General features: G+C 44.9%; 1 protein-coding gene across 2 annotated transcripts in view; it reads right to left on the bottom strand.

Moving 5' to 3' along the window:
• Positions 1-22,535, bottom strand: part of PUS7 (pseudouridine synthase 7) — a 1,198,018-nt gene that overhangs the window by 940,448 nt on the left and 235,035 nt on the right. The window lies entirely within an intron of this gene.

Genomic DNA, 22,535 nt, shown 5'->3' with positions numbered 1-22,535 from the left:
GGCCATGGTCTGCCTGCTCAGAGCGTCCGCCGCCGCATTTTCGTCTCCGGCCAGATGAACTGCCTGGATCGAAATTCCCTGCTGGATGGCTCAGAACCAGAGCTGCATTACCTCTCTGCACAACGGAAGTGACCCTACCCCCCTTTTTTGTTGAGGTAATGCATGGCCACTGTGTTGTCTGTCATGATCAGGACACTCTTCCCCCGCACAGACAGCAGAAAAGTCTTAAGGGCCAACATGATGGTCCGCAGCTCGAACAGATTGATGTGGAGTCTGGACTCTGACGAAGACCAACGACTGCTGGCGGTCAAGTCGTTGGCATGAGCACCCCATCCTGTGAGGGAAGCATCCGTCACTACAGTCAGGTTCCCTTCGTTGGCCCACCACAGAAGATCCTGGGAGACCGAGCGTGGAATCTGAACGGGATCCGACATCTTGCCTGAGAACTGCAACCACTGCATCCTGAGGACCCATTGCAGGGATCTCATCCTCAGCCTGGCCTCTGGCAGAAGAAAAATGCCGGATGCCATGAGGCCGAGCAACCTTAAGAATTCGGAATCTGGGAGACACTGGGCACGTTGAAACTTGTCCACCATCTGCACAATGTGATGAGCCCTCAACTTGGGAGGTGAGCACTTCCCCAAGGACGTGTCAAACACAGCTCCGATGTACTGGAGCTGTTGGGAAGGTGTCAGATGCGACAACCTTTGGAGGGAGCGGCAGATGAGACAGGTGATCCGATGCTTGCTTGGGAGAACATGCACGGATCAGCCAGTCGTCCACGTAGGGGTAGACATTAATCCCCCCTTGCCTGAGATACGCTGCCACCACGACCATGAGCTTTGTGAAGACCCTCGGGCGGAGGTCAATCCAAATGGCAGGACCAGAAACCAAGTGTGAGTCGCCAGCCGCAAACCTCAGGTACTTCCTGTGCTTTGGATGAATCGGCACATGAAAGTAAGCATCCTGTAGGCCCAGAGACACCAACCAATCTGAAGTTGAAGGGCCTGGAGGACTTGGAAAAAAAAGTAACCATCTTGAACTTGTCCTTCCTGAGAAGTTTGTTCAACCAACCCAAGTCCAGGATGGGTCTCGACCCTCTGGCTTACTTTGGGATAAAAAAATAAGGGGTATACCAACCCTTGTTCCTCTCCACTAAAGGCACCAGTTCTGTAGCGCCTTTCTCTAGCAGGGTCAAGATTTCCTGCACAAAGAACGGATCCGGAAGCTTCAAAGAGAGATTCCCCGGTGGATTGTCGTGAGGCCGATGCAGGGAAAGGCAGTAGCCGTGGGCTATTGTATCCAAAGCCCACTCTTCCGAAGTAAAGGCTTGCCACTTTTTCGAGATGCTGAGACAACCGGCCCCCCAACTGGCGAACCATGGGGCATGGCCTCATGACTGTTTTGGAGCGGCTGCAGCAGTGCCTGAAGGCAAAGAGGCAGCTGCCTCAGCGGCTTTGGCACCTCTACTTCCCCAACCGCCACTGGTACTTTTACGGTGACCCCTTTGACTGGCGACCACTCTTGTTCTACCAAAGGAGGAGTAGTAGTAGTAACGAAAAGAACCTCACCTCCACTGCTGTCCCCTAGGACGAAAAGGCAGAGGTTGATGCAAGGCTGCGCTTAAAGATTTTGCCGCAGCTTTTGAGGTCTGCAACCTCTCAAGGCTCTCGTCAGCCTTGCTGCCAAACAAATGCGTGCCATCAAAGGGCATATTCAAAAGTCGGGCTTGCACATCCGGGGCAAAACCCAACTTCCGCAACCACACAAACCTGCGTATACCGGTGCTCGCAGCCATGGACCGGCTAACGCTGCCGGCCGTATCCAAACCCGACTGAAGGGATTCACACATGGCAACGTTGCCATCCTGCACGAGAGCAAGGAACCCATCCCTTTCTTCCCCCTTGGGAATATGCTCAGCCGCTAGAGAAACAGTTCCACAGAGTGTGTGAAAACCTTGCAAAGGCACAAGTGGAGTTGGCTGATTTCAATGCCATACTCCCGCAGAAGATACCTTGCGAGCCCAACCTTCGAAGCGTTTGTCGTCCCTATTAAGAGGGATGGGAGAGTACGCTGCCTGCCTTGAGGTGGCTGTAGCCGCCTGAACCACCAAACTCTCGGGAGTGAGGTGAGTGGATAAGTAGCTGGGGACGCTAACAGAAGGGCAGTACTTCTTTGTCAAAGACTTGTTAACAGCCGGAAGCGATTCTGGTGACTGCCAAGCTGCTACCACCCCTTTCTGTAAAGTGAGATGAAAAGTTAACACCGGGTCAGAGAATGGACCTTGATCTAAAATGTCTGTTAGATTGTCCTGTACCAAATCTTCAGGAGGACTGGACCAGCCCAGATACTCTGAGACCCTAGCAATGAGCCGCCTGTATGACGACTCAGCATGAGCCCCAGGCTACCAACTCCACTTCCGGAGAAGTGTCCAACTCACTGGCATCATGAAGAGTTTGCCTCAACTCCTCCAAATGACTGTCTCCAGAAAATACAGGAGCCACATCATGCTCAATAGTGTCCTCAAAGTCAGACCTTTCTTCCTCTTCATATATGTTGTCCAGAGGGTGTGAAGACCTGGCCCGGGGACATAAGAGGGCCTGGAGTCCAACACTGGCCACACAGACTCAGCCGTAGCCTTCCTTGGAGGATCCACCAGATCAGGGTACTCCAAAAGCAAATTCCGAGCAAAAACCCCTGAATGCGTCAAGGGCGCCGAAGGCTTCGACGCCGACAGCATTGACAGCTTTGGCATCTAGAGACAAAGGTACCGATGGCGCTGTGTGCTGATAAGAAGGCAAAGCCTCGACATCCGAGTCGGACAGACACTGCGCCGACTGAGTCAACGCCGGCTTGGGGCCCTTAGCAGATTGCAGCGGTCTCGCCGGAGACGAGGACCGAGACCTGGAAGCATGTCTCTTGCGACTATCTGAATCCTTGTCCGAACGGTACCTCGAAGGTTCCCGATGCAAGTCGCGGACCCGAGCCCGAAGGCGTGCGAGACACGATACAAGACCGTTCCTTGCCGGCTTCATTAGAAGGTGCGACCGGAACCGTGCCCTATGATTGAAAAATAGCCAACATCTGTTCCTAAAAGGCAGCCCATTCTTCTGGAGTCGAGGACTTTGTCGGGCATGCCACTTTCCTCGTGGCTCCCTCTTCCGAGGACGACGACGGGGAAGGTGACCGGTCACGGCGCTGCCGAGAATGCCGCGACGAGGAAGAATGGCGGGAACCACTCCGGGACCGTGAACCCCGGGCCTCCTCCCGACTTGGAGAGTCACCCCTCGAGTCGTCGGTGGACACCCCTTTGGATTTCGAATTAGATTTATGGGACTTACTGGGTTTAGAACCCCTACCTACCTGAAGCTTCCCCTTACGCTCCTGCAAGGCCTTGGCAGTCAGCAACTGGCATTTTGAACAGTCATCAGTGTCATGGCTCTCGCCCAAGCACCATAAACAAATGCAATGCGGGTCGGTGATCGATATTTTCGACTTGCGGTCTCGGCAGATCTTGAAGCCAGACGGCAGAGTTGGAGGGGTCAAAGAAGAAGACATCTCTACAAGGAAACACACGAAGCGCGCCGAGTTCTCGAAGCAAACACGTTTGTGGAAAAAAACAGAACCTATTTATAACATACAGTGACGTCACCCTAGACGGAGGCCTTCAAGGGACATCGAGCCGACGTCTGACGCAGGACGCCCTCTGCTGAAAAAGTTTCCGAAGTACACAGCTGTGGACATTACATGTCAAAGATGTGGAATACGTTGGAGGACACAATCCATTCGAAATTAGAACACAAGGTGGACACTTGGTACAGTGATTTATATCGCAAATCCTCTGATCATAATGCACTACTACTTTAATAAGTTTCCAAACACGTCATTTAAGCGACAACCTCCCATATGGCAGATATCTAAAAACTGCAAACTAAACGAACATTTTAAACATTGTGATGGCATCAAGAAGCAAGACAAAGACAGCAGATTCAAAGTTCAAACCAAATGTATTTAGTAACTCAAATGCCAGGATGGTGTAAGGCCTAACTTGCCCTATACTACGGTGGTATTTCCCTACCTAAAGAAACTAATGGCAATCTGAGTCAGTAAATCCAACTTAAAAGTCTGTCTGTGTCCAAAACATATACTTGCCCTCACAACTAAACTATACAATGCGTAAGGATATTCGTAACATATGAAAAAGAGTTTAAAAACAAAGTTCTGAGATTTTCCCAGCTTTAAAATTACTAACCAGCATCCTTTCCCCAAATGTACAAAGCAGTTCAAGGAGTTCTAGGGGTTCCCTTCCCTAAGGCTGCAACACTTTTAGCTTGCCAATGTATGATCAGTTTGATGTCTGAATTCTCACGACTAGTTCCAGGTCACCTTGAATACCCTTCAGAATCAGATACTGTGGATTGCTATTCTTGCCATTCACTGCAGCAATCGTAGTTACCAATAAAGATTCTTTATCTGGACTTACCTTAACTTTGCCAGACAGGGTTTCCTCGGTCTAGGCACAGTTGTCGGACCACACGGTCCACCCATTACAGGTCACGCAACCGACAAATCTAAGTTTCTTGTGTGAGGCGGGACCACCCGCGTCCCGTGGAGTTGGCTGGCCATTGCCATACAAAACGGAAAAACCACAAGGAAACTCAAACCAGGGAGCCAGGTCGAGAGATCCAGAATCTCTGGATTACAGTAGTTCCAGCCAAAGAGAAAACGGAGTAGTGAACCCCACTAATAGCATGGAGATACCCGAGCAACAGGAGACAACCATGCACACAAGAAGGGTCAACATATCGCTGTTAGGAATTACAGGAAGATACCGAACAGTGGAAATCGGACTACTACTCCCAAAATGCCTCTGGATCGACCCAAGAATACTCCATTTAAACTATAATCTAATAAAAGAGGGTTGTCTAATAGGATTTCCTTTCCCTATAGCCGTGGCAGGAATAGCTACGGGTGGGCAAAGTACGTGATTGGGGATTGCACAGACCAACAGCAAAACCAAAAAAGCAGAAAAATGAATGACTTGGGAGGTGGAGAGGGGAAGGGAGGGGCGGATGGTGGAAGGTGGAAGGAATTGAGCACACCTGAAGGTGAAAAGGGAGGAGTGGAGGTACGGTTAAAAACGGCCACCAGGAACTCATTAAGTCTCCCGATTTTCCCATCTAGGAGCCGAGTGCGGGCCCAGAGGAGTGGACCACGGATGTCAGTGGCTTCGAGTGGGCCGACTAGGTCAATCTACCCCTGGGACCGAGGAAGCCCCTACAGCCGACCATTTAAACCAGGGAACAGGATAACCACAGTTGACACGAAGATGGCAAGGGAAGAGTGCTCTTGGAATTCTTGTGGCATTTTACGACTGCAAAACTAATCCTGAGAGTACACCGCCGGTCTGGAGGAAAATACTTGTTCATTTTATTTACTTTTTCCATTTTATTTACTTTTTTCTTCCAATACAGAAGTTTGTTTTGTTCCCCTCCTCCGTTATACAGAGCCGCCCCCCCTTTCTGGACAATTGAACTCTGGTATGTAGGAAGAAGGCAACCCGAGGCAGGAACTTTCGACTTCTGAATGCACAGTGCCATCGAGAAGCGCATTTACTCTGCATGAATCTTTATATAAGTTACTAAAGCTGCATTTTCATTTTGAATTCATGAATAAACTCCATCTTTTGCTGAACCTGAATTACTGACTCCTGCCTGCTATTTAACACTTGCCCACACAGGTTTTCCTTCACCACAACTGTGATTCAGCTTGCATTTCACTCTGAATTCTTCTTGCCAGTCTTTTGGCTTTGCACAGTGCACAAACCTCTCTCTGTGATGCTTACTCTCTTCCACTAACTTGCTATAACTGTTCATCACTTGCTTTTCACTTTATTCATAATGTTGCATTCTTTACCTTTAAAATGTTCATTACATGTGTTTCACCTTTGTTTCCATTCCATTCATAAACTTCACAAAGCTTTTCTTCAGTTCGGTATTCAATAATACTTGTAAAGGAGTTCTTCAATTCAAGTTTCAGTATCACATGCTTTGCATGTAAATTCCTCACTTTAATGTTCAGCATTCTAGTCTTAGCACTCAAAAGCACCTTTCTTTGGAGCACTTAAAAGCACCATTCTTTGGGTTTGCGGTCGCTTGCGCCTTAGCACCCAGGAGCGCCCCGCTATGAGTGGTCCCTCCGTTTCACTCACTGGTTGTCAGCGGCTCCTCCAGACGGTCTACCTCTCTCTTGTCGGCTTCGCGTACACCTCTGTCCCTGCAAGCAGCACTCACTTGCCACAGACTCCGCTGTGGGCTGCTGATAGATGTGCCCCTCTCTCTCAGGCACTATCGGTGGACATCAGAGCTTGCAAGTCCTCCGTGCAGCACAGCTCTGGCTGTGGGAAGTCAACAAGGGGGATTCCCTCAGCCTTGCTCCTTTCCCGGCCCCACTTTCACAGCTTCCTGACAGCACACACTGGCGTCCTGGCCTCCAGGCAGGATCCTCTGGAGCGTTCCTTGCTGCAGGACATCAAACCTCTCAGGCTCACTTCTCCCGGCCCAGCGTCTCTCCTGCTGGCTTCCCCCCTCATGTTGTTGGCTCGACCTTTTATACACACGTGTCTGCTTAACAAATTGCAGGTGTGAGCCATTGTGTAGTCATTTGCCTGACCATAATTAGTGGTGTTCCTGGGACATGCCTGACCCTCACAACAGTGCTCAGGCCTCTTCCTCGTCTCAGTACTATAGTGACATGAATGAGGGGAAATGAAGGGAAGTGATTGGCAACAGCCTGTAAAAGGCAAGGTTGGTTATCATAAGGAAAAGGGGGAAACCATGTTTCACCTGCAGGCATCCTCTTATTCACCCCCTTCTTATTTCTCCTACCTTGGTGGCATTTCCCAGGGTCCTCCTGGAAAGAAGAAAAGGGGAAAGGTTGACAAGATCCCATAAAGGCTGCTGGGACTGAGGGTTCATCCTGGAATGGAAATAGGGGATATCATGTCTCAACTAAGGACATTGCCCCTTCCACACCGCAGGTCTCCTCCACCCAAGTGATCCTCCCTCACATATCCACCCCAAGGGTTGAGATCCGAAAGATATGGCCCTTCCCATGCCACCTGAGTAGAGGATATTTGGGAAAAAGAAGTGAGGATGCCCTCATGTTCCTCATAACATCAAACCAGGATTTTGGACAATTGCCTACAAGAGAGGGGTTACCCTAAGAGACTCATTGCAAAAGGCAAAAAAGAGCTTGTAATACCCCTTGGGAAGACAATCTGTCAAATGGCAGAGGAGAAAAAAAAAAGATTTTGACATGCGTTTCCACGTTTTGCCCTCACACTGAAGTAATTAAACGTGTGGTCAAGAAATACTGGCCTCTTGTTCAATAGCAAATGCCAGAGTTAGACATTCCCAGTTTTGCCCTTACAAGGGCTAAGAACTTAAAAGACCAATTGGTACACTGTAGATATGTTACCAACACTGGGAAAGTGTAGAACTTCGGACCTTTATAGGCCATTATCCCTGTTGTTTAAGCAATACTTGTAATTTCCCTGGGATAGTCGTTTCTTTCAAAACACATAGAAAGGATTAGCAACTGTATACAATGACCAATTGTAGGACAAGTACGAGGGTGTTTTGTATCAAATTCCCTGGTGAGTTTCTGTATGTGGGACAGACTAGCAGAGAGATTCGCTTAAGAATAGCTAAACATCGATCCAAAATGAAATGTAAAATGGTTGGTGCACCGATGATTCAACATTATATTACTCAAAAGCATACATGGGAAGACTTGTTCTGGTGGATAATTGATGTGGTTGTGGGCTCTACCAATGTGAAAAATGTACTATTAGGTCAAATGGATACTTCAATTGCAAACACATATCGATGTCTCAATGAATATTTTCAACCACTGTAATCCTTTCAGGAACCTCCCTGTTAAGTTCCTCCCACTACACTTGGTGTGTACAGATTTGTATTTCTGCTCATTGAATGTAGTTTATCCAGGAAAAACTCAAGGTGCTAATTACCTGTATTAAATTCAAAGTGATTATATGGCAGTCAACATATGTTCAGTTTTGGATATATGTTAATATGTGGATTATTATTGATTTCTAAGATGCCATCTCTTGTAATAACTTAGAAGTTTTTTTAAATTCCTACAAGAATACAGTTATTTGTTAGGGAGCAATACGTTAATCCTTTTCTTCTAAACTGCCATTTAGCGATATACCATTTAATTTTATGTATCCTTTTTTTCTGCTCAAATTATCACAAGCCTATAGCGTTACATTTGCTATTTCAATGTGGCGCTTCAGTGGTATATCGATTACAAGGAAGCTTCACTGACCATGAAGACTCGGACGTGATTTTCACATCAGTCATGTGACAGTAACGCAAAAGTATAACTTCGCTTGTCTGGTTAAGCAGTGTTTTGATTGTTCGGCACATTCCACGTTCGTACCACATTGTAAGATGTAAGACTCGATTCTGTGTAGAGAATTAGTGGTTTAGCATCTTTATCAAGGAACAGCGTGAACATGTGTTATATTTCTACACCCAAATTGGTACTTAATTCCTCCACATTATGCACAACAGAATGTCCGTCACTTAAGGTAACTTCCTATTTATTTCTCCATTCGCTATAAAAACAGGGTTGATGTTTAATAACACTAACAGGATTGCTCGTTTTCTCTTCATTACTGTTTTTTTTTTTTTTTTTTTAGAACCCTTTTGAGTTTGCCCTGACATCAGGGTCACCAACTGCCACACAATCCATTAACGGTTTTCCATTCAGCCCTTTTAATAATAAAGTATATTAAACATACCTTACTTTGTTGGGGTTTACTTCAATTGATGACGAGGAAGGACGACCAGGCACGATGTAGAAGACCGACCAGGCAGAACAAGACCCCAGTCGCGAGAATACAATCAGGTGCGGAACGATCTATGTGGGATATTAGAGGGCTGAGTGCGGAGCAGGATACCAGTCATTATTTCGAATACAATAGGGTCGAATACAATACATTTGAGCCAAAAGGATAATAGAAAAAACAAATGTTCAAATGCTTTTTTTTTAATGTATTTTTTTTTTGTTTGGTTTAGGAAAAATGAGTTGTTTTTGCCCCAAAAGTGGATTCGGGGCACCCCCCCCCCCCCCCCCCCACAGCCCTAAAAAAAAAAAAAAAAAAGTGCATTCGATTTCACCCCCCCCCCCCCCGATCCTTTTGGTTCGAATGTATTGTAGTTCGAGACTATGTATTCGAACCTTTAACTATAAACCCTGGTGAATGAGCGCGTGAGTTGGAGGCGACACCCGCTGTAGTCGGCATATACGAAAATGATCGGGACAACGTACAGTGTGGGAAAGGATCCAGATCCCTCATCCACAATCCTAAAAGGTACGCTGTCTTTGAGATCCAGGGCTTAACAGCAATATTCCAAAGAATTGCCTGAACTCTTCGGAGAAGGAGGTACTGTGCATCACGTTACAGGACATGGTCGCTTGCTAGGATCTAGTTGTCACGTGATTAGCTTTTCATTACTTATACCTTGTTAAAGTGACTATACACAGCCTCCTATGGTCATTAAGGAAATTACAGGCTCTTTTTATCTATCTACTCTTGGAAGCCTTTGGAAGCTTAAGAGGCAGCATAGGGGACCAGTTGTGCTCAGTGTTTTGGCTATACTGTGTGCCAGTACTCATTCAACTCATTCAACCCATATTAAACTCTGCATCCAAGTATTTCTCACTCAGGCTGAGATGGGCTAGACTGGGTGAGAGTATATCTTTCCACTCACTCAAATATAGCATCTAAATACTCCACAATCAGGCAGAAGAGTTGCCTGTTTTTTAATGGCACATGTGTGGGACTTCCCTACCTCCATCTGGAAGTGACAGTGGGAGGCACTCCTGTCAGAAGATCGCAAAGGTATGTGGCATTAATTTTGAGGGTGATGTGCTTAGGCCTTAAAGTAACATTGGCTCAGTCGGCAAACATTTTGTACTCATACTAAAACTCCAAACACATGAAACCTACACCCTTGGAAGATAATTAAGGTTTGGATTCATTATCAGAGGGGTGGAACTTCATCACCAGTGACTGTCCCAACTCCATCCGGAAGCGACAGTGGGAGATACTGCTGTCTGAAGTCTGTTGGAACACGGGAAAATCTACTGGAGCAGTGATACACCATGCAAAATTTAGAGTTACCACCCATGGTTTTGGCTACACCAGGAGAACACCAATTCCTTGGGAAGATTGGAGAGATTTATTTAAATATTACTTTGTGGCATATAGTGGTGAAAGATATTCTGACGAGTGGAAATGTTCTACCCTTATGTATTGTTTAGACACAGAAGCAGGGAGAATAATCAAAAACCGTCCTGATGTAGTCGATGATGAGGGTGCTGATGGTGGCAGAGGGGACAGGGAGGCTTTATATGGAATGGCTATGAAAAAGTGCAAGTGCAGTTTGGGAAACAAATCAATATTGTGTTGGAAAGGTACAAGTTCTTCTCAAGGAAACATGGGGTGGGGGAAGCAGTAGACTCCTTTGTGGCAGACTCAGGGTATTATTGGCATCATGTGATTTTAGAGGGAGTGAGGAGCAATATATTACAGGCCAGTTATTTGATGAACATGTCAAACCACAAAATACAGGAACGGTTGTGGCAGGCAAAGAATCCACCCTTAGTTGAGGCTTTAACAATTGCCAAAAGGTATGGAATTAACTAGCATGTGCCTTAAGGAGGTAAACTCAAAAAGGCAATAAGGATGTAGTACAAGCTATTGTAGAGAAAGTGGGTGAAAATACTTGTGGGACAGATGAAACAACGGTATGTGCCATGAAAAAGGCATACAGGCCCAGTAAGGGACAACAGCGTGGGTGGGCCACAAATTCCAGGGGGCAATGTACCAGGTGTGGGTTCAAAAACACACTATGAATGCTAAAGAATGCCCAGCTATGAGGGTTAAATGTAGACGGTGCGGCATCATGGGACATTTTGCAAGGTTATGTAAATTAAATAACAAATCCCAGGAAGGGGATAGGTACGCACCATTTGTGGGGGAAGAAAAGGGCGAGTGGGCATGTAAGATTGTTAGCATTTGTATGGGAGATTGAAGAGGAAGATGAGGAACAATACTTTCTCCACCGAAGTGGAAATTATTATGGCAGGATGTCATTTGAAAACGTTAGCTATTCTGGATCGCCTTACATAATTATTTCTGAAGACATCTACAAAGATTTGGGGTGAGAAATGTTTTGCACAACACAGATATAAGGCCACGTGCATACTGTATGAGAAAATAGACATCAGTTTTGTATGGGGAGATATTGCCTAAGGAGACAGGTTAACAAGAACTGAATTGTACGTGGCCATTAAAGGGGGTTGCACACTGGGGTGGCGTCACCAAGGGAAATTGGAGTTACATCTAGACAAGGAACTACAAGTGAGATCGGTGGGGGTGAACAGGGCAGAGAAAGAACTACAAGTGAGATTGGTGGGGGTGAACAGGGCAGATAAATTTGCCAAGGATGTGGGTTCAAGATTCAAGAGTGTGTTTAGTCAGGGTATTGGCAAATTGAAGGGATACTGCCACAAGATTGAATTGTCATCGCATGCCAGACCCTGTGCACACAAAGTAAGAAATATTCCCTTGAGAGTAAGAGAAAAGGTGAGAGAAGAATTACGGGGTTTATGTGAACAGGGCATAATTGAGCCAATTGAGAGCAGTGAGTGGTTGTCCCCTATTGTAGTAACGCAGTGACCCGATGGGCGGATCAGATTAATGGTCGATCCGAGTGATCTCAATAGGTCGATTTGGGTAAATAGACACCTCTTGCCCAAGATCAATGAAATGCTCATGACCATGGGAAAGGCAATGGTACACAACATTGGACCTTTCATCTGCATATTATCAAGTAAAACTACATCCCTTATCCCGCCCATTAACGGCTTCCATTACCCCGGATGGGCACTTACCAATTCAAAAGGATGCCGTTTGGATTGGCATCCTGTAACGCTTACTTGGACTTCACAGGAGCGTAATGATCCACAAACCTGTTGATCTGCTATACTGATGCTTAAAGGTTTTTTTCCCTGTCAGGAAAGAAGAGTAATAAGGAGGTGCTGTAATTGATAGGTATTGTGAAAACTGCTAGAACTCTGTCCACCTTTCACCCAGAAAATGACTCCCTCTATTTCCAAGACCCACACTCACCTTACCTGTGTTTTATGTTTAGGGAGTTCTCCATCTTGCTATCATACAGGGGCGTGTTGATGACGAGGTTCTGAAGACTGATATGCTGTTGAACTCAGGAAGCCTCAGGAGGCAAGTGTCTTCAAAGGTAAATGAGTCTCGACAGAAAAAAATAGATGTCTCTGAGGAATAAACTTATTTTCTAAGTTGGAGAGATCGCTCTTACTGACTAATTATTTCTTCTTTCCTTTTTGCAGATTCTCTGAGGAAAATGCTTTAACAGAAGAGTTTGGAGTTTCAAGAAAAATAATATGAAAGCCTTTTCTTGTGGTAAGTTGGTGCACTTGCTAAAATGAAGCGCGCAAAACAATGAAGAGATCTTCGGTATGCTGAAGGTGTTTTGACTGAGGCAAGTATGCATGCGTATTCAGGAAAAGAAAACGCTGCACAGTGTAAGTTTGTGTTGACTGAAAACTAAAACCTCCTACTGTGAAGTGCGGTTAACTGAGGAAAAACTCTATGGACGTTCAGGTACGCGTAGGAATTTATCTTCACTCTTCTTAACTAAGGGTTTTGCAGGTCTTCGGATACAGAGAACAAACCTCGAAAAGTTGCTGCGGCTGTGAACGAAGACTGATGACTGAAGCGGAACTGTGACGGAGGAAAATTCTTCTACGGGAAGACTGTGGCAGCAGAAAACTTCAGTCAGGTAATTCTGGTCTGTTTTCAATTGATATTCTGTGAGCTACTCAATTATTAATATCTTTTTTCTTTGATTTTGCAGGTTCTGTGAGCAGAACCGATGTTAGCATTCCACTGCTGTCAGCAGAACAAACGCGAAGCGCCCGTTACTGCGGAGGCACGGCTTAAGTAGCCCTCAATGTTCAAAGTCCAGTTCTCTGCTGAAACTTGCCCATGACTCACTGGGCGGCCATCTTCTGGGTATTGAAAAGCTATTGAATCCCTATGGAAGTCTATGATTATTTAATGCTGTGAATAGGGAGAATGCCAAGTGTGCCAAGCGAACACCCACCTAAAACCTGCTGATCTATACAAAGAACTCCACCTGACTTGAACTCCTGAATCTAGGCTATGAACTCTGAATGTGATCATGACACATCCGCTTCTACTGTATTCCAAAGAGTTATTGAAGATTTGTTCAGGGATGTACCTGGAGTGCAGCGTTTCCAGGCGGACATTTTGATTGGTGTGAACATGATGCCATGGTGTATGAAGTTTTACGGAGATTGGAAAAGGCAGGATTGACTGTCAAATTAGCCAAGTGCCAGTTCAAAGTGCATCAAGTTTCTTATTTGGGCTACAGTCTCACTAAGGAGGGAATAGTACCACATCCTGAAATGGTAGATGCCATTGTTAAAGATATGTAACCTTGCAACAAAGACGATTTAAAATCGTTTTGAGGTCTAATTGAATTTTATTCCAAGTTTGTGGATAATCTGGTGGTAAAAAGTGAGCCTCTATGTGCTTTGTTAAAAGACAGGATAGAGTTCAGGTAGGGGCTGGATAAATAAGGTGCATTTAAGAGACTAAAGGCCTGATTCATGGAAGTGTTTTATAATGGCGCAATCCCATGGGAAAACGTTCCAAGAATCAGGCCCTAAAAGGGGAAATTGCTAATGCTCCCACTTTGTACAGGTTTGATACTGCTGCCGAAACCATTGCATCAGTCAATGCATGTGTCTGGTATTGGAGCAGTGTCGAGTCAGATTAGGAGGGGCAAGAAAGTACCAGTGGCTTTTGCGTCTAGAACTTCAACGGGCACTGAATCTAGCTATTCTATCATCAAAGTGGAAAGCCGTTCGTGTTATTGGGCCTCTGTGTATTTCAAGACATACTTGGGGTATACCCTATAAGGTCAGGAGTGATCATAAACCACTATCTCATCTGTTCACCACGAAAGGTTCAGGGTTGGCAACTCCTAGGATAGCCAGGTGGTTAGCATCCCTACAGATTACAATTTCATTGTTGAATATGTTCTGGGGAAATGCAACCCAGTTGCCAGTTGCCTGTCCAGGGCCCCTCTCGACAGTGCTGATCCCACGGACGACATATCAGGGGAGTGGATCGCTCATATAAACAGTCCTGGTGACAGGGTCACTAACTGCCACATAATCTTAACGATTTTCCATTCAGCCAAGCCCTGCTGACTGGGGTGTTTGTTACGGTTATACTTTTAATAATAAAGTATATTACACATACCTTACTTTGCTGGGGTTTATTTCAGAATCTTTTATTGTACAAATGCAATTTTCAGTTGTTGAGGACAATAGGTGACCTTTAGTGGTACGGTCTTACATTTGGTGAGTTTTGACTGAGGCACTTGAATTGTTTGTTTATGACATCCAAAATGATTCAATAGAAATGTAACTATTTAGCTGTCTGTTTTTCCATTGGGAGTTAACAATCGGGAATTGATTCAAAAAGAAAGAACTTTGATGTCTATGCCATGTTTACTTAACCTTCAAACCTACATGCAATTGAATGGCTAATAAGGCGTGTTTATTAGAGTGTGCCGAAATGTCTAGGACAATGTCATGCAACCGATTGGTACTAAACAAGGCGTGTTAAATCTAAGTGTGTCGAAACGTTCAGATAAAGTCAACCTAATTAACCCTGGGACTACAGTTGATACTTTGGGATCAGATTGATTCTACTTTGTAATTAAACAGCAAAACAATCAAAATTGTTGTATGGTGAATTCTATGTAACTTTGTAATTTTTGTCATTTGCTTGGATATTTAAGTCATTTTAGTGTATTCTGCGTCTGATGTTTACTTGTTGTCTATGCACTGGCCCTTTCTGTGAGGTTTATGCACTGACATTTTTGATTTTTTTTTAAATACATGACAAAATGTGTTATTATAAAATGTGTTCATTTCTTAATGATTGTTAATATTTTTGCCTCAGATATGCTATATGACCTTTTGATTTATTTGAATATGTTTAGCAGGAACATTAATTTGATATGTAACCCCTAGTTCCTGTTGAGGTGGGGCTTTGTTGTGATATACAAGACCAGCTTGCGACACCAGTGTGGTTTTTAGCATTTGTGATATTTTTCCAGCACACTTTTGCATTTACTGCAAATGGCTACCAAAGGTGGCCAACACCCTAAAATGGTCTTATCAAGAGAGTAGTGCTTTTTCTTTGGTAATCCAGTCCTTTAGCCTTCATCCTGCCTTCCCAGGTCAGGAAATGCTACTGCTTTTGAAGGCAAGTGGGCTTTGTGCGTTTGAGACAGAAAAGTATTCTGAGACTGACTGTCCCACTTCAAATCCTCTTGCACCCAAAAGTCTGTTGCTGGATGGATTTGATGACCAATGATTGTCCACGATTGGACAACCCTGGGCTGTTTGAATGTTGCAGATCCTTACCATTAGTGGGGTTACTCCCAGCCTGAATCTTAGAGGAGGACTGCTTCAACTGTCCTTTAGATAACAGTTGGAACCAAGACTTTTACAAACAAATGCAGCCCGTTGACAGGCCAGCATGGACTCCAGTGATTGGCCTGGTGAAGTCCTGCTCCTTTGCTTGATTTCAGAAAACCCTTGTTGGTGTTTCAACCCTTGGACTAGTGGGAACATCCAGTCTCAATCCCTGCTCGAGGGTCCACACCTTGGAAGCTTTCTGAGTGTCCCTGGTCCACCCGGTGGACTGACCAGCTCCCTTTTAGGCTACCACACTACAGCAGTTGCTGTTCTGAGCAGTCTTGTGCCTTGCAAGATCTTCGGCTTATGCCATAAGTCCTCTGTTCTCGCATTTTCAACCTTCTCCCGACAAGGGAAGCTGTGCTGGGGCTGCTTCTGTGTTAACAGCTGGAATTTCACCCGTCACTGCCTGACTGTGGTGACCTCCTCTGGAACAATCTCTATGCAATCCTGTGTCTTTTCTTCATGTGGGGGGTCTTCAAGAAGTTGCTTGGAACCATCTGTTGAGCACCACGACCAAGTCCCGATACGAAAAGCGACCTCTGCACCCACAACCCTTTGACTTCCCTCACCCAAACCAAACCAAGGACAGGAGATTGTGTCCCCAGCAAATGTCAGAAGACCTGCAGTGTCACCTGGGAGAATCAGAGTTAAGGGGGTAAGTGAACATACCCGTTTCTGCCCTGTTCCCACGTCTCACACAGGGTAACATTTGGTGTAGAGCCCTTGTCCCTAAACTCGTCGAACTTGGGCTAAGATCTTTCCATAGGACTTACCTTAGGAATAGGCTAGAGAGGGGGTACTTACCTGACTTGAAGTAAACACTTACCTTAAAGAACTGTCCAAGCGCCACCGCAGCCCAGTGCATTAGTTCTGAAATACCGTCCCTGAAGAAGCCATAGTTGGAACTTGTGACTTTTCGGCTAAAGGCCCCATACATGTTAGGGCCGAGCTTCATAAGGCAGAAGGAACTGAGTTTGTTCTTATTATAACTAATCTAACTGCATCATATTACCCACCTGTTGAATACTGGTATTTAATGAATATGCAATCTTATTTCCAAGGGTGAATGTACAATGTGTTATATATGTTTTTTATTACGTCACTTAACTGTGATTTTGTTATGTTTATGGTGTCCACAAACACATGGGTGTTGAAGTGTTGTACAAAATCGTCTTGTCCAACATGCAAAATCTTTGAGAAATAGTCAAAAATAAATGTACTTGCCCCAACATAATAAAAAGTAAAAATAGGCATACAGACAAATTAATTACATCGTTAAATTTCTTTATTTGTATTTATCTTAATTTGTATTTAGCAAAGTGTCTCAGTTACCAGTCCTACATGTTGATGCAACATGTTTGGCTGCAAAAGAATCAAAACAATCCTTCACTGGCGCCATGACATCAGATTCCAAGATTACAGTCTTAGCTGGAGGAGGGACTGGACTGACGAAGGTACGGTCCCTTAGTGGGATTTACTGGAAGGTTTTTTTAGAAGAAATCAGGGGTTCCCCCAACCCAGCTAGGTCTTCCTTTTGAAAGCAACCCTTACAATTCCTATCCAGGCCCTCTCATGTAGCTCTGCCAGTTAATCTGAAATATTATTGTCCAGCAACTTTTATCTTCCAAAGTCACATACACACAGCTGTACCAGTTACCTCAGTCCTGATAAGCGACTTGAGGTATAGCTCGGTTTGCTCCCTTGTGTGTACTTTTATTCCTATTGCTATGGAGAAGGGAAGCAAGCTCTGAGATGGTGACCTCACAACACGCACCACCTATCGGGGCAGTTTCTTGGGGCAATTGAATTCCAGTCACCACTCTACAAAGTGTGTGATCCGAGCAAATCATTACACTTCCCTGTGACTTAGCTGCCAAAATTGGGAGTTCCTCGAAGTGATTTATTTCAGCGTACACAATCCAAAAAAGCCTCATTCATTGTTTGCTAGACCACACTGCAGCATAGACAAAGCCAGTAATTATGGATTGCGGATAGTGAAAATGTTCTTTGTTAAAAATGTGTTCAAAATACAAACTAATGTTTGTTTCCAAATTTGAGAATGGCCAGGAGGATATTCTTTCGTAAAATACATTATTTTGCTGCAGCAAAATCTAGGTGTTTTTAGACACGCAGTGGATGCATGGAATAATGTAAGTGAATTTGTTTGGAATACTGTCGTCTTTGCTGCGTCTACTTAATACTTTTAAATATGTTGATAACAATTTAATAAAACGACCTGTTTTATTGTGCAATGTTTTCACATTGCTAGAGCAGGGTTTGTAGTATAGGGGTGCATCCTAGTGTTTTGCCTGGGACTGCATTTAGAAACCCTCCTGCCACCTGCTCTGCAGAAAGGGGCTGCGGGAGAAGTGCACTGTAGGAAGCTGTAGAGTAAGGTTTAGCAACACTTCATTGCTGAATACATTGAATATGCCGATTGTTCCCATTATGTATGGCTCCCTCAGCAGACATGCAGACACTCCAAACGATTGAATTAAATCTGTTTTGCACTCTCCTTTTACCTAAATTGCAAACAGAACACAAAATAATATTACTAGTGCCATAACAAAAGTGCATTTCATTTAGGCCCCCCCCCATTCATTCCCCCCACTAATACGGTTCACACATGCAGTGTGCAAAGCGAAACATCCTGTCCAGGTTAGGAGAACTGAGAAAGTGGCTGGTTTTGAGCAACATTGCTGCATCCCACACGAGTCTGGCACAGATACAGGGTGGCATGGCATCAGCATGAGCCGGCACCAACTCAGCACAAATTGCTAATGGGCTAACCAATGTTATGCTACGTTATGACAGAAATAGCTTACTTGTATGATATTAAGCAGTATTTCTTTGTATCCTACTGCATGCCACCATTAGTCCCTCGCACCTCTTAACACACGCTATTGGCTGGCAATACTTGCCCTGAAATCAGTCTACTCACCCGCCAAATCTTTTAACCAAACCATACATTGCAATGGGCTCCCACCTGCCAAAAGCAAAATAGTCCGTTTTCACCTGTCCTGGGGACACAATCCTCTCTATCCTCTCTGACAATAGCTGCCTGATCCTGGCGAGGGCTCCAATACTCTCCAGAATGGACTACTGTAATGCCTTATAGAGCGGTGCCAATAAATCTACCATCCAAAAGCTCCAAACATTTCAGAATAACTCCCTAAGAGCGGCCCTAGGCATAAAGAAGAAAACTCGCATCTCCTCCTTGAGACGCCAACATAAATGGTTATCCACATCTAACAAAATACAACTAAAAACACTCTCCTTGAACTACAAAGCCCTTAATAACGTAGCCCCCAGCTACCCTATAGATAAACTCCAGAGAAGAACCTCTCTCAGACCTACCAGAACTGGGAATGTTCACTGTCTGGCCATACCCAAATATAAGCCCACCACTATCAGGGGCAATAGCTTTACTGTCAAGGCAGCTAAACTCTGCAATTCACTGCCTCAGGATCTTAGCGCAGACCAACCCTACCTACATTTCAGGAAAAAGGTAATGAAACACATCACTACTGACCCCTAGTCTCCAATACCCACTGGGGACCTGCCCAAATCCAAAGAGACCGGTCCATCCTGCATTAATAGTGCACTACTGCGTTAAGTCTGAAGACCTTGTGTAATGTAACCAACCTGGGAGCCTAAGTGTTACACGAAGGGCCCCATTTTTGGCATAGATATCCTTTGCACAGTGTCTATCGCTTATCTCTGTAACTACATTGGCTATTCCCTGTCTTGGTCTCTATTCTGTACATTGTGTATATCTTGTATTCATGTAAATATTGTATTTCTTGTTACTATGTAAATACTGTATCCTGTGTATATTCATAACCTTTGTAAGCTTTGCATTTCCATATTGTTGCACCCTTTTACTGAGGAGTCTGGTGCGCCTAACAAATGAATAAACAAACAAAGGTTGAGTTGCATGGCCACTCCAGCACAAAACAAATCACATGTCAAAAGCCAAGCGTTAACTTGACAAAAGTCTTAGCAAAAAGTAAATTGGTTTAGCCTGGCCCTTTAAGGTCTTGGCTTCAGGCTCCCTGGGCCTAAGATTTTTGCCAGGTGAGTCCTCCAGTATGGCACAGCCTGCCTAACATTGGTCCCTGTAATGTGGATATAAATTAATTAGTAGCATTACTTTTTGTACACGGCATGATTTCTTCCAGTTAGCTTGAACAAACCCATTATCTTATGTATCCTACCATCCATAGTGAAGGTTCTTGAGCAATTACATCAAACAGCAACCCCCCCCCCTTACCCGAGTCCAAGGCTGAGGGCTAGTCAAGATGCTCCTGCACAGTGTACCACCCTCTACAGTTTCCAAAAGAGCCCTGTTAATGGGGCAGAAAAATAGATTACATAAACCAAAAGCCATACGTTTGTGTGCCACAGGTAAGAACCACTGATGGCATGCACTGCATTTACAATGGATCCATATAGGTCATCGATCAAAGGACTACACATGATTAACGCTTTTGAGGTAGGTGGATGAATGAAAACCATTGATTACTGAACATCGACGTACCTCTCCCATTCAAACAGCAGAGGGCAAAGGAGACGCAAACGGCATGGGACCAACTTTCTTTCCTGTGGAAAATCGGGTCCTTTATCCCAGAAAACAACTTCAGGTCTGCTGTCCAAGCTTTGGTCCTCTCCCACCTGGATAGTGGCAATGCCCTTTTGGAAGGCCTTTGGCGAATACCCTGGCACTCATTAAAATACTCCGTAAATCGACCACATCACCCCACCCCTCATTGAACTGCATTGGCTCCCACTGCAAGCCTGTATCATCTTTAAATCATCTTGCATCATCTACAAGACTGTCATCTTGAAGTCCCCAAGCTACCTCACTGAGAAACTGTGCATCTTCACAGGACTGCGATCCAACATAAGGAAATGTGCAGACTTAAATTAAGCTGGTGCAGGAAGGAAAGAAGAAGACCGACTTTGTCTGTCTATGCTCCAAGACTTTGGAACCTCATCAGAGTCAACACCAGACTTGCCCCATCACTTTTACAGTTCAAAAACGAGCTCAAGACGTTCCTCTTCAAGGAATGGCTCCTCCTTAACACCTAGGTCCACACAGCCTGCACTCCACACCATACCCGAGACTGATATGCTCCCCCCCCCCCCGGTTGCTTGTAGATCCCTTGCTACCAATTACCCTCTCTAGCCCTCCCCCGTTAGTTCCCTGTTCCTTTTCTCTCTGCTTCCCTCACTATGTTCACACCCCATGATTGCAAAGAGCTCAGTTGCTTCTCAAAGATAGTCTGCGCTCAATACCCTAATAATAATGACTAACCCACGTCATAAGCATATGGGTAATCAATCACCTTGCTCTACATCCCTGCCTGCAGGGTCAATAAATAGAACACCATTAGGGTAATACTGTTATGGTGCTCCTGCCCTGCTGCGTGTGCCGAACAGCTGGGAGAAATCTGCTTCATATAACACAAAAGCCAATCAAGAGGTGCCTTGGTCACAAGCTTCTGAGCTTGTAACTGACAATGTTTTTTTTCTTCAAAGGGGTAAACACTAGTGCACATCTATTAAAATGGTTTGTCACACGAGATGGTGGATGAGAATGAAAATTAACAGTGATAGGAGACACCAGCACTAGAGGACGTTCCCAATAACAATGAGGCTTGCAAGCACACTACGTAGATCGAATACGAGCACAACTGTTGCTTTTTTGTAGCAGAACAACCAGATTTGAGGCAGTGTTATCATGCATACAATGGTATTTAATGTGTAAATGTGCAATCACTCACCACGACTATGCAGGAGGAGAGCGTGGCATTTCAGCTGTGTGCTCCACTATCCAGAGCTTGAATCCCTCGAAATACCATTGTTTAACAACACTCACCTCCTGGTACGTTTGGGGGCTTGCGGTGGGTCGGGGGGGTGGGGGGGTTCTCAAGATTAAGCGCTGCAACCAGTGGGACCTACCAGGCAGGCAGTAACACTCCATCAGCAACATACTTGTCTTTGTTACAGAGACAACTAAAGTAAAGCATCGAAGCCCAGGGACACGCACTTCTGCTTGAGGCCGAGCTCTCCAAAGTGTGCAAGTGAATACAACTACTGCACTGTCTGGGCGGAGACTACAAAGGGATCCCAGACCCTGACAAAATAGATACTTTTAGAATCCTATTCAGGTCAGTTGGTAAGCACCATAAAGTGGGAGCTTTGTTAGCTGGAAACAAACGCTCACTACAGCCATCCACTTGTCCAGAGGACAACATGATTTTAAAAGCATCTTTCCCTTGACATTAAATAGCAAGCCTTCAATAGTAATTTCATATACATATTTACTAACTTTAATTTTTGTTGCTGATCGGTGAGGTGACATAGCCTTAGACCACTCTCACACTTTTCCTAAGACTAAGCCTGAACTGCTCTTCCACTCTGCCTTGATTGGGTTTTGGCTAATCTCGCAGTGTCTCCCCCGTTTACCATAACTAGAGTGGCTTCCTAAAATCCTCCCCCAGGGGCTCATTTTAGAAATCTATCTTAAAAGGAACAAAACTGGTCCTGTCTTGACGCATTGTGTTGCACTCCTGAGAGGCTGAGTTCCATTGTGGACATCAGGATCTGATGCAACACCTCTTGAAAATAAAGAGTCTCAGTAGTTCGGTTGATCGGTTAATATTTCTTTGATCCTTGTAACAGTTGTGCAGCTGCATGAAGTACACTCTTTAGTGGAGATGGGGTGGTGCTGAAGAGGTGTGTTTACATTTATAATGTATAAGATCCTCAGGTCTGAAATTGTACATTAACTAAAATTAGGGCACTGCAAAGGATTCCTTTTCCACTGCTCTCTTCCAGTGCAGCTTCCTTGTTGAACTGAGCTACCCAGA

This window comes from Ambystoma mexicanum, chromosome 12 (assembly GCF_040938575.1).
Source record: "Ambystoma mexicanum isolate Mex_15411 chromosome 12, UKY_AmexF1_1, whole genome shotgun sequence".
NCBI lineage: Eukaryota > Metazoa > Chordata > Amphibia > Caudata > Ambystomatidae > Ambystoma > Ambystoma mexicanum.
Note: the sequence above shows the minus strand (reverse complement) of the source record. Positions and strands in the feature narration are given on the sequence as shown.